The sequence below is a fragment of the Rhipicephalus microplus genome, chromosome X (genome assembly GCF_043290135.1).
Source record: "Rhipicephalus microplus isolate Deutch F79 chromosome X, USDA_Rmic, whole genome shotgun sequence".
Classification (NCBI taxonomy): domain Eukaryota; kingdom Metazoa; phylum Arthropoda; class Arachnida; order Ixodida; family Ixodidae; genus Rhipicephalus; species Rhipicephalus microplus.
Genome location: NC_134710.1, coordinates 21,502,930 through 21,520,053, shown reverse-complemented (window position 1 = coordinate 21,520,053; position 17,124 = coordinate 21,502,930). Strand labels below are relative to the sequence as shown.

General features: G+C 45.8%; 1 protein-coding gene and 1 non-coding gene across 3 annotated transcripts in view; both read left to right on the top strand.

Annotated features, from left to right (window-relative positions):
• LOC119175599 (uncharacterized) overlaps positions 1 to 17,124 on the top strand; it is an 89,993-nt gene that overhangs the window by 68,499 nt on the left and 4,370 nt on the right. The gene's annotated exons all lie outside the window — the stretch shown is intronic.
• Positions 1,370 to 1,442, top strand: TRNAT-UGU (transfer RNA threonine (anticodon UGU)). The gene has a single exon. It is a non-coding gene; the product is annotated as a tRNA-Thr (tRNA).

Genomic DNA, 17,124 nt, shown 5'->3' with positions numbered 1-17,124 from the left:
GTAATTCGAAGGTTGTAGGTTCGATTGCTGCTCACGGCTGGTTGTTTTTTCACCCACTTTTCTTTCTTATTTACATTACTTTGGTTCTAATAACTTCCCCTGCACATTCCTTGGCATTACTGTCTGTTAGATCTCATTAATATTGTGTTAAAACACGAAAAAGCGAGCCCTTAGGTATACACTTCTTTCCCTTATTTCATAGTATGAGGGTGCGTACTGGCAGACTAGGTGTGTTTAGTTGTATAAGAGGGACAATTAATCAGCTGCCCGCTCATAATAAGTTCACTTGCTACGTGACGCCAAACATGCGCATAAGAGTGTTTTCACACTCGTCGTTTGGCCTATAGATGGCGCTGACTGTCACGCCTACTTCTAAATTTACTTAGAAACCTCAAAAAGTGGATGGAGGGAAGGCCGCTGTGGTAGCTCAGTGGTTAGCAATGGCGGACTCGGTTTATGTCATTTATTTATTAGACAAGTTGTCTCTCGGTTTATTTTCCTTCGCGATCAAAGAAACAAATTTCTGCAAACAGTGATAAAAGTAAAGCTGTCATCACGCATCCCAGATTTTGTTGTGTCTAGAAACAGTGATATGTGCCGATATGTGACTGGTTTTTTTAGAGAAGTTATACAGTCTTTTGAGTTTTTGAAAGTGCGCTTTTCGCTGGAATATCTTGCCACTGTTGAGCGAAAAAATCTGTACAGGGATCTCCGTGATGCCTTGTTCCCAACACCTTTGTACAGATCTATGTTCAATGGAGGACCCAGACAGGACGTTTTGAAAAGTGTCAAAAGGATGAAAGTAAAAGCAGGGGCAAAAACTTTCTTTTTTAAATTGCATTCCGGGACTCTCCCCGTAAAGCAGTGGCTAGCGGACAAGGGAATCGATGTACCATGGACAACCAATTGTTTACTTTGTAAAACACCTGAGACAATAGATCATGTGTTTATTCATTGCTGGGACGCTGTCTTTCATTGGGACATCCTTCAAAAAACATTGAAAAAAGATCTCTTTATTACAAGCCATGGCATTCATTTTCTCTGTGTGGATGATGACGACGGCATACCATACGACATGGTTATGTTAATTAGCCTTCACAGCATCTGGCGGACCACAATGGCTTACAGACATTTTGACCAGAACATACGTCCTGTCCGGGAGAACTTCATTGCAAATATGCGGTATATCACTGAAGTGTATAAACAACAAGAAGAACCTCCCAGCTGGCTAACAATGTTAGAGGAATTGTGCACCCTGAAAAAATTTTAATGTGAGCACTTCGGATCAAATATTGGTCCAAGTGTATTTTATCATTCATGTTTCTGTGTGAACACCTGTAAAGAAAAACAGGTAATAAAGAAAAAAAAAGCTGTGGTAGCTCAGTGGTTAGAGCATCGAACGTGTTATTCGAAGGTCGTAGGTTCGATTCCTGCTCACGGCTGGTCATTTTTTCATCCACTTTTTTTTCTTTTTAATTACATTACATTAGTTATAATAACTTCCCCTGCACATTCCTTGGCATTACTGTCTGTTAGATCTCATTAATATTGTGTTAAAACACGAAAAAACGAGCCCTTAGGTATACACTTCTTTCCCTTATTTCATTGAACGAGGGTCTCGTACTGGCAGACTTGGTGTGTTTAGGTTGTATAAGAGGGACAATTAATCAGCTGCCCGCTCATAATATGTTCACGTGCTACGTGACGCCAAACATGCGCATAAGAGTGTTTTCACGCTCGTCGTTTGGCTTATAGATGGCGCTGACTGTCACTCCTACTTCTAAATTCACATAGAAACCCAAAAAATGGATGGAGGGAAGGCCGCTGTGGTAGCTCAGTGGTTAGAGCATCGAACGCGTTATTCGAAGGTCGTAGGTTCGATTCCTGCTCACGGCTGGTTATTTTTTCATCCGTTTTACTTTCTTCTTATTTACATTCCATTGGTTCTAGTAACTTCCCCTGCACATTCCTTGGCATTCCTGCCTGTTAGATCTGATTAATATTGTGTTAAAACACGAAAAAACAAGCCCTTAGGTATACACTTCTTTCCCTTATATATATTTATATATATATATATGTGGGCCGATAGTGAACATAATCTTTCCAAATTCATTTCCGGTTTCAACTCCGTGCATCCTTCGATAACATTCACGCACACGTATTCGCAGAAGAGTGTTCACTTTCTGGATGTCACTGTATCACTCAGTGGCACCACCATATCTACTTCCCTGTATAAAAAACCAACAGACCGCCAACAGTATCTGCATTTCCATAGCAGTCACCCCCATCACTGCAAAACAGGTGTTCCTTACTCTCAAGCCCACAGATACAGAAGAATTTGCTCTGAAATCACGCAATTTGACACCCACGCACAGGAATTGAGAACAGCCTTCTTGCGTCAAAAGTACCCCGAAAAAATAATTGACAATGCAATTGAGCGCGCTCGCTCTTTGGACCGAGAATCAACAATGGGAGAAAAAGGTGGGAATAAGGATGATATAACTTCAGGGGCAAATTTAATCCTCACATACTGCGCCGCCGCCCCTCGGGTGAATTCTATACTAAACCGCCACTTCAACATACTTAAACAGAGTAGTCGCCTCTCTGCCATTTTTCAGACTCCGCCCAAGGTGGTTTACCGAAGAAATAAAAACCTGAGAGACTTACTGGTCAGGGCGAAAACACACAAATCCGACCACCATCAGGGCTGTAGACCGTGCGGGAAACCTCGCTGCAGGGTGTGCACACACATGGTGACCACAGATACGGCCGAAGCCTCCTGTTCAGACTATGTGTACAAAATTAAAGACGACCTTAACTGTGACTCAGCCAATGTGGTATACAAAATTCGCTGCGAGGTGTGCAAACAGGAATATATTGGACACACGGAAACCGCGTTCCGTTTGCGTTTCAACAACCACAGGGCACACGTAAAGGGCCTCCCCAATTTGCCGTTCTCCAAACATATCAATCTTCCTGGTCACTCTTTCGAACGCGTAAGTGTCATACTCCTACAATCCGGCTTCCAGAACACACGGGAGCGCGAACAGCGGGAGTCATACTTTATAAAGAAATTCAGATCACTTACCCACGGAATCAACGAGAGCCCTGGGCGACTGACGTGTCTCCGCGACGTTTCGTGAAACACAGAAATTGAATTACTCAATTAATTTATTTATACATACGTGAAGTCGCACACGCAAGTTAGTCAATATAGCGAAACTAAACGAATTCGATGCTACGTAAACCGAACGGATTCTGTTAGTATTATTAAACTTTATTTTCATTTCTTAATACTTTTTAGTATTATTTATTTTTATATATTTTCATCCTTTACAAGAATACCCATTTATTTATTTTCAGTATGACTGGTTGTACATTTTTCTGCAAGAGAGGGCAGGTGGAGGGAGGGGGAGAGGGCACATTAGCTTTCCAACGTGGCCATTATATTCCGAAAGCTGGAGCGGGTCGTATGCTTCTTGTGTGTGTGTGTGTGTGTGTGGCCCGATGCCACGGGCCAGCCGCCGAACCACGTGAACTTAAACTCGATCCATGTGTGAGATGCGAGTAAGCGGCAACATGTTCCACATTTTTCCGTTTTTCTTGGTCGCCTCCGCTGGCGGCGCGTCTTACCTATACGCAGCAACAATGCCAGAATTACCCGCTCGTTTCCGGCGGCTCTCCGTCGCTCCTTTCTAGTTCCTCTCCTTCTTCTGCTTCTTGTTGTCTGTTGCTACCTCGTTCTCCCGCTTGTCTTTTTCTCTCTCTCTTTTTTTTTGGAGGGTCTTTAAACTGTGAGGGTGACCCTCTGCTACGGGAACTTGTATCATTTCACTTACATCCTCCGAAGAAGGCTGGTCCACCAGCCGAAACTGTTAGGATTAAATAAATATTTTATTGTTTTGTTTCCTATACTGCACTATTCTCGAAGTTTATAACTTTTATTACGGTAGCCGGAAGAAACTCTGATCATCTATTTCATCTATATATATATATATATATATATATATATATATATATATATATATATATATATATATATATATATATATATATATATATATATATATATATATATATATATATATATATATATATATATATATATATATATATATATAGTGGGAGTAATAATTCAATGGGCCAGTTAGTCTTCGTGAAGGTATGGGATATGGCACAACGGGAGCGTTGTCAACAAGGATAAATATATTTATTTCCCAACAGTTTCGGGAGGGGTCCTCCCTTCATCAGGGGATGAGTTATACTGACATAAACATCCAAACTTGGTTGCTGCCGCGTCCCTCTCGCCTTGAAACATGTTTGCGAGAGTGAGAGGGAACTAAAAAAAGGAAAAAGAAAAGAAAAAAACAACAAAAAAGGGGGAGAAAAAAGACGAAAAAGAAAAAGAAAGAAAAGAAAGAAAGTAAAAAAAGAGGAAGAACCACTGTCAACACTGAGAACGAAACCAACTTTTCGTGTACGTCCACATACGGTTCTTATCACGTGCTGTTCAGTTCTCGACGTGTGTCTGGCCACCCAAGATTGTCACCGCGTTGCCGGGAGGGTCCGTGACAGCGTGCGTAAAGAAAGGGTTTCCCCGTAATGGGTCGGTCGGCGTGCGGCGTGCGTAAAGGAAGGGTTTCTCGTTAATGGGTCGGTCGGCTCTTTTTACCTTTAATTTTCGTCCGTTTCCTTTCAATGGTCATCAAGTGGTAGGCGAACGTAAACACTTTGTATGTGCATGTGGAAAAAAAGAAATAAAGGAAGAGAAAAAGAAAAAAAAATCGAAAAACAAAAAACAAGAAAGGACAGTGTACACGTACGAGTCAGTCAGAAAAAAGCATGGTCTCCAGCTATCAATCTTTGTCACCAATTTCCTCCTGGCTTACTTCTCGGAGGCAGTTGAGTTTTCCGAGGTCCTCTTTGATGCCGTCTACTAATGTTGGAAATTTGAAAATAAAATATGCCTCACGCTGTTCGAGCTCGCGTCTGTTTGAGAAACCAGACTGCAAAAGAGTTACGCTGATATTTTCAAAACTGTGGTTTGACAGGCACAGATGTCTAGATAAAGGTAGCTTCGGCAGTGAAGTGGCGTGGTACCGGTGATTATTGAACCGCAGCCGAAATGGCGTGTCTGTTTGGCCGATATATTCTTGTCCGCAGATGTTGCATTGTAGCATGTATATTACGTTACTGGAGTCACAATTAAGGCTTTCAGTTATGCAGAATTTGAAATCCGAGAAGTTCATTTTGGATTCACGTGTTGTGACCATCTGTGGGCATACCTTGCATCGAGCTCTTCCGCAGGGATGGCACCCTGATTGAAATTTGGGGGTTGTTGTTTTTGCTCTGACAAGAATGTCCTTCAGATTTTTATCCCGGCGGTACCCCACGTGAGGTGGCTTCGCGAAAATAGAAGTTAGTCGTTTGCTTTGCCTGATTATGTTGAAATGGTTGAAATGATTATGTTGAAATGTTGAAGAAGCGCAAAAGGCTACGCCAGCCTTTGCTTCAAACGAATCCTCTAGCGCTCACCGCCGCACTCTCGTTAGCCTCATTCAATGCGTGACGCCGCGCGTGCGTAACGCTGTGCTTCGAATCTCATCAGGATTCCCCTTGGGAAGATGGGATAAATTTTTTCTTCCTTCTTTACTTCTTATGCACCACGTGTTTTAAACATACATAGTGCTTCTGAATATTTTCAATCGAGTGTGGAGCCCCTTGGGGGGCCGGGATGTCGTATGCTGTCATCATATTTTGTCGTAACGCTCCATGTGTAGCATAATGAGTGCACCCTCGCGCAGAGGAGAACTCTTCTTTATACTGTTCTTCGAGTGCCTCGATGATGATCACTCATCAGTTGCAGCAAACAAAAATGAGTGCATTGGACGTGAAGTAGACCAAACCACGAATAAAATAAAGAAAGAGGAAGGAAGCGTGAAACGTTAAAAAAAAAGAAAGGATAGAAAGCAAGAAATAAAAAGAACTTGTTTATTAGAGAGAAAGAAATAAACACCGCACTGACTTGCAACTGAACTTTATTGAATGATACACGCACATATATCAAGCATTTCAATATTATTATGATTATCAATATGATTATCAATATGATTAGGCTTGTTTCATACCTTGTTGCTTTGATGCGCAGACGCCTTTGGTTGTCCACGTGACCGGGTCAAATGCTTGATATATGTTCGTGTATCTTTCAATAAAGTTTAGTTGCGAGTCAGCGTTTGTCGTCTCTTCCTTTGTCCTTGTCTATATTTTCACGCTGTGTTTACTTCCCAAGTATCATGAAGGGCCCAATATACTCCAATGTAGCGTGGACGCGCACGCGCGCTGGGCACTGGGATGCTACGTTAGCAAAACGCGAGCACTCTGTAGTCTGACGCTCGGTGCGACCAGCGTCCGTCGGCGCGGCCTGACGGACACCAGCACGAAATGACACACTGTATTTGGCGCCAATGCGTTACCCAGACAACACTGCGTCTACCTCGTTTCGTGGCGGAGGGACGCCGGACACGCTGAAACACGCAAGCGTCAAAGCAACGCAGCGCGGCGCACGCCTATGAGTATAAGGCAGGACCGGCGCCTGACGTGGCAACGCCGGCGTGACGCGACGAAATGAACGCCGGCAAGCACGTGCACCGCATCACGTCGAAATGTATTGGCGCCTTGACTTTAGCAAGTAGTCATATTCTCACATGAGACGCATCTTATGATTATTATGTTTGCACCAGTCACATACGTTCGTCATCCATTGGCGTCATGTAATACCAAATTCGGCATATGTGAAGCTAGCGAAATGACCGCGAGCGCATCACAAGTGGGGCATGTAGTCATGTTTTTACATAACGCGCATCTCATGATTATCGTGTTTGCACCAGTCGCGTACCTTCATCATTCATTCACGTACTGTAAAACCAAATTTGGTATATATGACGCAAGCGAAATGACCGCGAGCGCACCATGAGCGTAACATGTAGTCATGTTACACGACAAGCACGTCATGATTTTCATGTTAGGGTCTGTCGCTTGGGTTCGCCATGCAGTCATTCCATACCATACCAGTTTTACAACATGACATGTGAACGAGGCCACCGGGAGAGCTGCAGGACCATGAAATATGAATCAAGATATTCATGACATAGATAACATGATTTTTATGTTATGACTAGTCAAATATGTTCTTCATATTATAATCGTGCTATGCCATATTAAGTTTGGTATTGATTCCATTATTGCAACGGCCAGGAAAGATAAAAGTCGTAAGCGGCTAGATAGATAGATAGATAGATAGATAGATAGATAGATAGATAGATAGATAGATACGCTCAATGTCGCCAAAGTTCACTAAGAAATGCTTCGCATTTAAGATTATTAAATAGCTTAGCGGAGCACAGACATGATAACGCAGCGTGTGTAGCAATGAAAACATGCCCAACTTCGAGCGTGGGTTCACCAAATGGTGGGTAATTGCTTATACCATTGTAAATATCCCCTAATTTACCAGTCACCTTGGCTGTTAAATTTCGGGAGTACCAAAGAAACCCTTGAAAACTCGATAGATGTATGTTAACAATATTTTTCGGTTGATTTACGACTTATTTCACAAAAAATATTTGTAGTAAAACACCACCGGTGAACACAAGAGCTCTAGACGAGAAGCAACACGTGCACAAGGTGCAACTCGAAGTTTATTCAGTATTTGCGCAAAGTAAGTACCAGCTGTACATGAATAAACAAAACATAAAAGTCAACAATTTTTCTTAAATGTGAAGCAATGAACGTGATGTCAACAAATTAGAAGGTCACACGCTTAGTGGCAAGCAGTTTGAAATATGCCCAGCATTTCTGACGCACAAATGACGCACGAAACGTGCCCACGGGGGGGGGGGGGGGGTGATTCTTAAATGAAAACAAGATAGAAGTGAGCCCTGTAACTCTCTTATGGGGAGAACACCTCAAGAGTAGCTCACGAGGAATGGTGGTAAGGAGGTATTAAAAAGATACGGAGGAATTAAAGGTATAGAGATAGGGAGAGGGGCAGGGACAGCCACAAATGGAAGTAGTGTGAAGAGAGCAAAGATGAACACGGGCGAAAGATTCCGAGGATGGGGCACCCCTCGGCGAGAGCTCTCGTTGGCGTCAGGAGATGACGTAGGGCGAGCCAGTCAGCGAGAGCTGCGCTGTCGTCAGATATCGGGGGGGGGGGGCGCAACCAGTCGGCACGAAATCCAGCGAGCTAGTCCCGTACTCACAGGTGCGGATGCACGCGAAGAAGTGTTTCGGTTGTTACTACGATGTGCCTGAAAAGCCCGCCCTTTTCGCAAATGGAGACTGTTGAACAATTGCAGTGGCCTTTGTGCGTCTGGTAACTACAACAGAAGCATTCCCGTTGTCACAGGTCCCGTTAATTAGAGGCGATTGCCGGGCTAATTCCAAGGGCCGAAGACCGGCCCCCCCGAACTTCACCACGAAAGCACGGACAATTCAGAAGTGGTCCTATTTGGCGCGCCAGCACACGCCAGCTGTGGCCCAAAGAACGAGTCAGAGCCGAGAGTTGATAAACAAAACAAAATTATAGTCTCGAATGTGGCAGATCAAACAATATACAAATATGCACACTCAATAGTAGTTGAAAACGATATGTCAATAATCAAACAACGTACTACACAGTACAATCAACTACACTCGAAAAAACGGACACAGGCAACACTACGCGCTGCAATGCAGTCACCCGCATGTAACGACCAAGACACTTAAAGACTAAAGAGTTCGAAAACCTATTCAGATCAAAGTCCTTGGAGCAAAGTGTGAGTGATACTTTTCCAAGAATCACTCACTCAAAGTCCAGCGCAGTTGTCGATTCGCTGCCTCCGAAGTTTCTCTTCCAGGAAACTCGCATCTTCAATTGGCAGCTCTCCAAGCACCAAACTTCGCCGGTAACATGTCGGCTTCCCACGTGCAGCTGTTGCAACGCGTCTTCACTCGCTGGCGGTAGACACACTCTTCTGCTTGTAGCACGAGTCTTCACCCCTCAGGTGCAAACCCTCTTCATTATCTGCTTTGTCACTGAGGTCAGAAGCGTTTGCCAAAAAGGCGGAACACCCTACGCGCCCTCGCGCAAACTTTGTTCTTCTCCTCTTTTCCCTTCTTCGCTGCTCACTTAAATACCTTTCGCGCTAGATTTCAGAAAATTCTCATCGTTTCGCCGGCGCGATGCACAGCCAGGGCTGGGGAAAAAGCGAGACGTTTTGAGGGCCGTCCGCGACACGTGACACAACGCTGCATCACCACGCCCCTTTCGTTCGAGAACCATCCAGGGCTTGCTCGGACGCCAATGTGAAGAGGTTGGTTGGCAAAACTACGCTTCCGAGGGGAGGGGGGGAGAAACGATGCGCCCGGGGAGTTTATGCTTGTTTTCTTCTTTATCGTTGACCTTGCGGTGCCTTTCTAGCGCATGGTCGCCAGAATTCGGTGGCGCGCCCTTTTTTGACCGCTTCTTTGTGACACTGCCCCCCTCTTTAAGAATATTATCTCATAATATTCAAAACCACACAAACGATCGAGTGCGAACAGTCACCACACACTTAAAGACTATAACATAGTCCGTCACTCATGGCGCGTCACCTTCACAATAGAACACACAATACATCTGCACATGGCAATTTAATCTCGCAACACATAGAATATAACCACAGTTACATGAGTAAAACATTCTATCACATATTTCAAACAATACAAATGTACAAAGGTCGGTCTTTACAACAATTGTACAATCCTATACGTCACATCACCGCAACAAACATTTTGACTAACTAGGCATACACTTGTGACACCGGATAACAACTACACAACACACTTGGGCTGAACACTGCCAAACACATTCCGATTCGACCTCAGCACCTATCCTGTGTACTTCGAGCTGCGCTTGCGCCCTTTCTTGCTGTGCTTGCTCGATCTCTTATTTTTCCTCGTTCTGTTCCCGCGAGCCCTTCCAATCGACGGTATTTGAGGCGGCGTCTCAGCCATCGTTGAATACTTTCGACACAGTTAACGGGTCATAACGTTTAACCAATCTTGTCTGGTTATTCACCAGCTTGCTCACGTCACGACATTGGGCCTGGCTGGCTGACTCCCTCACCTTTTCACTGTTGGTCGGTTGAGGTCGTACCGACGTAAGTCTCGTTCAACACGATCATCTCCTGACTCACTGCCTCTTGCACCAAGTTTCACCTTGACCTCGAGTGAAATCCTTCACGGGATTTTTCTCCACTGTACCTCTAGAATATTGGGTTTCCGGGGCTCCATCTTCTGCTCTTCGCCCAAATGGTCAAGATAGTTCGGCCCTCGTGCTCCGTCTATATTTCGATGATGAGGTCGTACAGGGGGGTCGTCATGCACAGGGCAGTAACCCTTCCACTGAAATACGGGGTTTCATTCTCAATCTCGGCTTCAACCGTGCTGTCAATGAGACAAAGCGGTTTAGTTTTGCCTGTTAATTCGCTTTCTCGCACCAAGTTCCTCCACACGATAAGAGTGGAGCTACCGGTGTCTCTTAGAACTGTAACCTTCTTGCCCCCAACTTTTCCAGGCAGCGATGACATTCCCTTCGTAACACCGGTTGGCTGTTTTGTTACTACAACACCCACAATATGAAGTTTCTTCCCATTTTTAAACTCCATGAATCCGTCGGTGACGTCATCATCATCGACTTTCATCATCGTCATCATCAGCTGCACACATGCTACTTGGTGAGTTTGACTCGCTCCGTTACGACATGCGTATGCCTTGTGCCCGGTCTGACCACATCTGAAACATTTTGCAACCGTAGGGCTCGTAAAGTTAGTTCGACAGCTGTTAGCGCGATGACCCACTCGGTTAACAAAACATCGCGGAACACTCTCCGGTGCACGCTTTTTTGTTCGGGTGCCGAATTCTTCGAATCTTTGGGATACTCCTTTTTGATTTTGGGCAAATTTGTACCACCTTGCGCTTCCAAGAATTGGTCGGCCAATTCAAGCATGTCTTCAAGTGACTTAGCTCTCCCCTCTTTCAAGTACAGCGACAGGCTTGGGTGGCAACTAGTAAGAAATTGTTCTCTAATTAGGAGCTCTCTAAGCTCATCGTACTCCTGCGCTGTCCCTGAAAGTTCAATCCATCTGTCGAAATAATGGCAAAGTCGGGTGGCATACTGCGTAGCCGTCTCACCATCAGCTGGCTTTCCTGTCCGAAATCTGTCCCGGAATCCTTCCACAGTAAATCTAAATCGCTTCAGCAAAGCAGCTTTCACCTTTGCATAGTTGGCTGCATCGGTCGGCGTCAGCCTGCCGTACACACTGAGCACTTCGCTACTCAAACAAGTACTTGAAGCAGTTGCCAATTGATGTTCTGGCCAATTCTGGCTCCTTGCAATTGCCTCAAATCTGTGAAGGTACGCATCAAGGTCGTCCTTTCTTTCATCAAACGCTTCAAGCAGCTTGCTTGGGTTCAAGTGGAAGCCATGATCTTCCCGTTCACTGCTTTGGACTCTAGCTAGGACGGGAGTTTCGCTCCGCTGTTGCAAACGGCACCACTCGAGTTCCATCTTGTGCTGCCACTGCCGTTCCCTTTCAGCCATCTCCGCCTCTCTTCTTTCGCCCTCGCAGCTGCCAGCCTTTCTCTCTCAAACTCAGCTGCTTTTTTTTCCTTGACCCTCTCAGCTACTAACCTCTCTCTCTCTCCACCGCCTTTTTCTCCTTCTGGCTCACCCACTTCTGTAGTTAGGCGCCAGAAAGACCCATCTTCTCACAAAGAGCTACTAACTTCTCCAGATCCACGGTGCCTCTCAAATAAAATTCTAGCCGCGTCCACAAGATATCTGCCAACTTAGTCTATCGAAACACTCTGCACACTTGTTAACGAGAACACTGAGCAGCACACAAAAATTGTTCCGATAGCACTATCAACGCCAGGAGGCTCTTTTTAACCACTTTGGACACACTTAGCACCAAAAGGGTCATATCGCGGATGCCAGAATAATCGTCACAGGTCCCGTAAATTAGGGAGGAGATCGCTGGGCTAATTTCAAGGGCCGGAGTACCGGCCCTCCGAACTGCACCACGAAAGCACGGACCATATAGAAGTGATCCTGTTTGGCGCGCCAGCGCACACTGGCTGTGGCCCAAAGAACGAGTCAGAGCCGGGAGTTGATAAACAAAACAAAATTATAGTCTCGAATATGGCAGATCAAACGATAGACAAACATGCACACTCGATAGTAGTTTAATACTATATACCAACAATCAAACAACGTACTACACAGTGCAATTAGCTACACTCGAAACAACGGACACAGACAACACTACGCGCTACAATGCAATCACCTGCATCTAACAACCAAGACACTTGAAAATTAAAGAGTTCGAAAACTTATTCAGTCCAAAGTACTTGGAACAAAGTGTGAATGATACTTTTCTAAGAATCACTCACTCAAAGTCCAGCGCTGTTGTCGATCCACTGCCCTCGAAGTTTCTCTTCCAGGAAACCTCGCGTCTTCAATTGGCCGCTCTCCAAGCACCAAACTTCGCCGGTAACACGTCGGCTTCCCACGCGAAGTTTTTGCAACGCGTCTTCGCTCGCTGGAGGTAGACACACTCTTCTGCTTGTAGCACATACGGGGGACTCTTGGTCAGCTATCAGTTAGTAATAAGTTCACGTGCTACGTGAGACCAAACAGGCTCATAAAGAGTGTGCTACACTCGCCGCCATGGCTACTAGTGGCGCTGACTGACACTCCAACGTTTAAATTGACATAGATACCCTATAAAGTGGCTAGGGGGATAGCGGTCGTGGTAGCTCAGTGGTAGAGCATCGAACGCGTTATTCGATGGTCGCAGGTTCAGATCCTGCCCATGGCAAGTTATCTTTTCACCCACTTTTCTTTCTTCTGATTTACATTACAATTGGCCTAATAACTTCCCCCATACCTTCCTTGGTATTATTGTCTGTTAGGTCTCAATAATATTGTGTAAAAACACAAAAAACGAGCCCTTAAGTATACACTTGTTTCCCTTATTTATTAACGAGGGTCTCGTACTGGCAGACTTGGTGCCTTTAGGTTGTATACGGGGGACTATTGGTCAGTTGGCAGTTAGTGATAAGTTCACGTGCTACGTGACGCCAAAGAGGCTCATTAAGAGTGTGCTACACTCGCCGCCATGGCTACTTGTGGCGCTGACTGACACTCCCACGTTTAAATTGACATAGATAACCTATAAAGTGGCTAGGGGGATAGCTGTCGTGGTAGCTCAGTGGTAGAGCATCGAATGCGTTATTCGGAGATCGCAGGTTCGGATCCTGCTCACAGCAAGTTATCTCTTCACCCACTTTTCTTTCTTCTAATTTACATTATATTTGGCCTAATAACTTCCCCCATACCTTCCTTGGCAATATTGTCTGTTAGATCTAATTAATATTGTGTACAAACACGAAAAACGAGCCCTTAAATATACACTTGTTTCCCGTATATATATATATATATATATATATATATATATATATATATATATATATATATATATATGGCAAAATCCAACCAAGAGTGTTCACATATAGTACATAGCGTGGCTATCGCAATAAAAATAGTATAGGCGTGACAGAGCATCGCGTAGCCACTCCTACTGCGCGTGCAAAGGGCGTATTGTAAGAAATCTTAGATTTATCTCTCAGACCATAACGGAAGGCATACTGGCACAAGATTCACCGAAACCTACTTATTTTCAGGGCTTCAACAACCTCGTTGGTTAATCTGTCGATGGCCTTGTACATGACGCTACTGTTTTCGAATTGAGGTGCACGTCCACAGTATTTACATTTTCTATATGCCTAGCTACCCCTTTTGTTGTGTGCTGGTTGTGCTCGTTCAGTTTATCGTGCAGGCAACTTGCTATTTGTCGTACGCAGGGCATTCCCCATCACAAAGGGATTGCGTAATTTATTGGTTGATATGTGGGGTTTAACGTCCCAAAACCATCATAAGATTATGAGAGACACCGTAGTGGAGGGCTCCGGAAATTTTGACCTCCCGGGGTTCTTTAACGTGTACCCAAATCTGAGCACACGTGCCTACAACATTTCCGCCTCCATCAGAGATGCAGCCACCGAAGCCGGGATTTGAACCCGTGACCTTTGGGTCAGCAGCCGAGTACCTTAGTACCTGACCACCGCGGCAGGGCAGGCATTGGGTAAACCACATTTTTAGTGTACTGTACAACATATCGCGATGCTACTCGGTAACCATCCGACACATTTTTTCAAGCTTGTCAGGTGCGGCAAAATCAAGCTGAGAAATATGGTGCACCTTGATTGATGTGCAACCAAAGTTGCCTGACGCTACGTGCAACGCATAGACTAACATTGCTTAAGCAGCACAGTGTTTGTGATGTTGTACATGCTCATTGTCTCTGACGACTTCTTTCTGGCTATGCTAAGACGTTTGCATGCCTTGCATATTATCACGACGTCAAAACAGAGGTCTTCCCGCAGAAACTGAGATACCAGAAGCAGGTAGGTTCTTTCAATAGAACGCGCAAGACAGTTCTTATTTTTCATCCATTTCATCGTACTTCATGGCACATGCACAACTGTCATTGTCTTTCTTTTTGACAAGCACGTGACATTTGCCTCCATCCAAAAGAGGCATCGTCCCGATACGCAACTTAGGCGCTCTAGCAGGCGTATGAAGTGGTCGCGTCAACTGGATAAATAGGGTTTCATACGCACGACGTGTACGACTTCGGGTGAATGATTTTGACGCTTAGAACTGCAGTCAGTGTCGGGAACAACTTCATAGTTCACGTCGTTCAAGCGTCGCGTGATGCTGTATGGGCCAGAGTATCGTCTTAGCAGTTTTTCCGACAGTCCACGTCGACATATCGGAATCCAGACCCAGGCCTTGTCGCCTGGTGTGTAGCTAATAAACTTGAGTCGGGGGTCGTACCGTTGTGCATCTTGATGCTGTTGATGACAGATGCGCACACGCGCGAGCTGTCTGGCTTCCTCGGCCCGCTGAGTGAACTCTTCGGCGTCCACACGGATGTCATCACACTCATGCGGCAACATGGCCTCCAACGTTGTCGTGACTTCGCGACCATAGATCAGACTGAACGGCGTCATTCCAGTGGTTTATTGTCGAGCGGTATTATAGGCAAAGGTCACGTACGGCCATATCTGATCCCAGTTTTTATGTTCCGTGTCAACGTACATGCTGATATGTGAGGTCTGTGAGGGTCCTATTGAGGCGCTCCGTCAGTCCGTTTGTCTGCGGATGGTAAGCAGTTGTTCTCCGGTGAGCTGTACCGCTGAGTCTGAGAGCCGACTCCAAAAGCTCTGCGGTGAAGGCAGGTCCTCTGTCTGTGATCACTGCTGTCGGAGCGCCATGCCGAAGGACGAGGTTTTCGGTGAAGAACTGAGCGGCCTCTGCTGCTGTGCCGCGCTGCATAGCTTTAGTCTCCGCATAACGGGAGAGGTAATCGGTGGCCACAATTATCCATCTGTTTTCTATTGTGGAAGTTGGAAAGGGGCCCAGGAAATTCATTCCAATCTGGGTGAACGGCTTCGCTGGTGCTTCGACTGGATGTGAAAGACCGGCTGGCTTACTAGGAGGTGCTTTGCCTCTTTGGCAGTTGGTGCAAGTTCGCACGTGATGGTTAATATCCGCGGGTAACTTCGGCCAGTATCACTTGCATCGTAGTCGGCACAATGTTCGGGTGTAGCCTAGATGACCAGAAGTTGCTTCATCATGGCACGCTTCCATAATTTCTTTTCGAAGAGAGGCAGGCACGACGAGCAAGTGCGGGTTGCCGGTTGGTGAGAAGTTTTTCTTATAGAGAACATCGTTTCGCAAGCAAAAAGATGGCAATCCTCTGGCAAATAACCGCGGCACGTCCTTACGTCATCCTTCTAAATATTCAATGAGTGGTAACAGCTCAGGGTCACTGCGCTGCTCCCGTGCAATAGTGGCCGTGTTGACAACTCCCAAGAATGCCACGTCGATGGTTTCATCATCACGAGCGACAGTCTCCACTGGCGACCGTGAGAGACAGTCGGCGTCGGTGTGCCGCTTCCCAGATTTATAAACGATGGTCATGTGGAACTCTTGAAGTCTTAGGCTCCAGCGCGCCAAACGGCCAGATAGATCTTTAAGGTTGGTGAGCCAGTACAAAGAGTTATGGTCGCTAACAACCTTGACGGAGCGACCGTACAAATATGGACGAAATTTGATGACCGCCCACACCATGGCGAGACACTCCTTCTCGGTAGTCGAGTTATTCTCCTCCGTGCGAGAGAGAGTTCTTCTGGCGTAGGCTATTACTCTTTCACAGCCGTCTTGCCACTGCACTAGGACGGCATCCAGACCTACATTGCTGGCGTCAGTGTGAAGTGCTGTAGGGGCTTCCTGGTCGGAGTGCGCGAGGACTGGAGATGTTTGCAGGCGTTGTCGTAGTTCATTGGATGCCATTTGCTGTTGTTCACCCCAAATGAAGGGGACGTCCTCACGTGTGAGTCGTGTCAATGGCGCCGCAATAAGCGAAAAGTCCTCGATAAATCGCCGGTAATGGGCAAACAACCCTAAAAAGCGTCTCACGGCCTTTTTTTCGCGTGGTGCAGGAAACTGCGCTACGGCGTCTATTTTGGCCGGGTCAGGCCGAAAACCCTCGTGACTGACGACGTGGCCTAGGAAGATGAGTTCGTTAAAACCAAAATGTCATTTTTCCGGTTTTAAAGTAAGGCCGGCCGAACGTATGGCTTGGAGGTCGGTGAATAAACGGCTGAGATGTTCCTCGAATGTTGCTGAGAATACAATAACATCGTCCAGATAGACTAAGCATGTTTGCCACTTCAGGCCTGATAGTACGGTGTCCATGAGACGCTGAAAAGTGGCTGGCGCCGAGAACAACCCAAAAGGAAGCACCTTAAATTCGTATAGGCCGTCGGGCGTCACGAAGGCTGTTTTTTCACTATCTCTCTGGTCGACTTCTATATGCCAGTAGCCGCTTCGGAGGTCCATTGAAGAGAAATAGCGCGCATGACGCAGCCGATCGAGTGAATCGTCTAGGCGGGGCAGTGGTTAGACGTCTT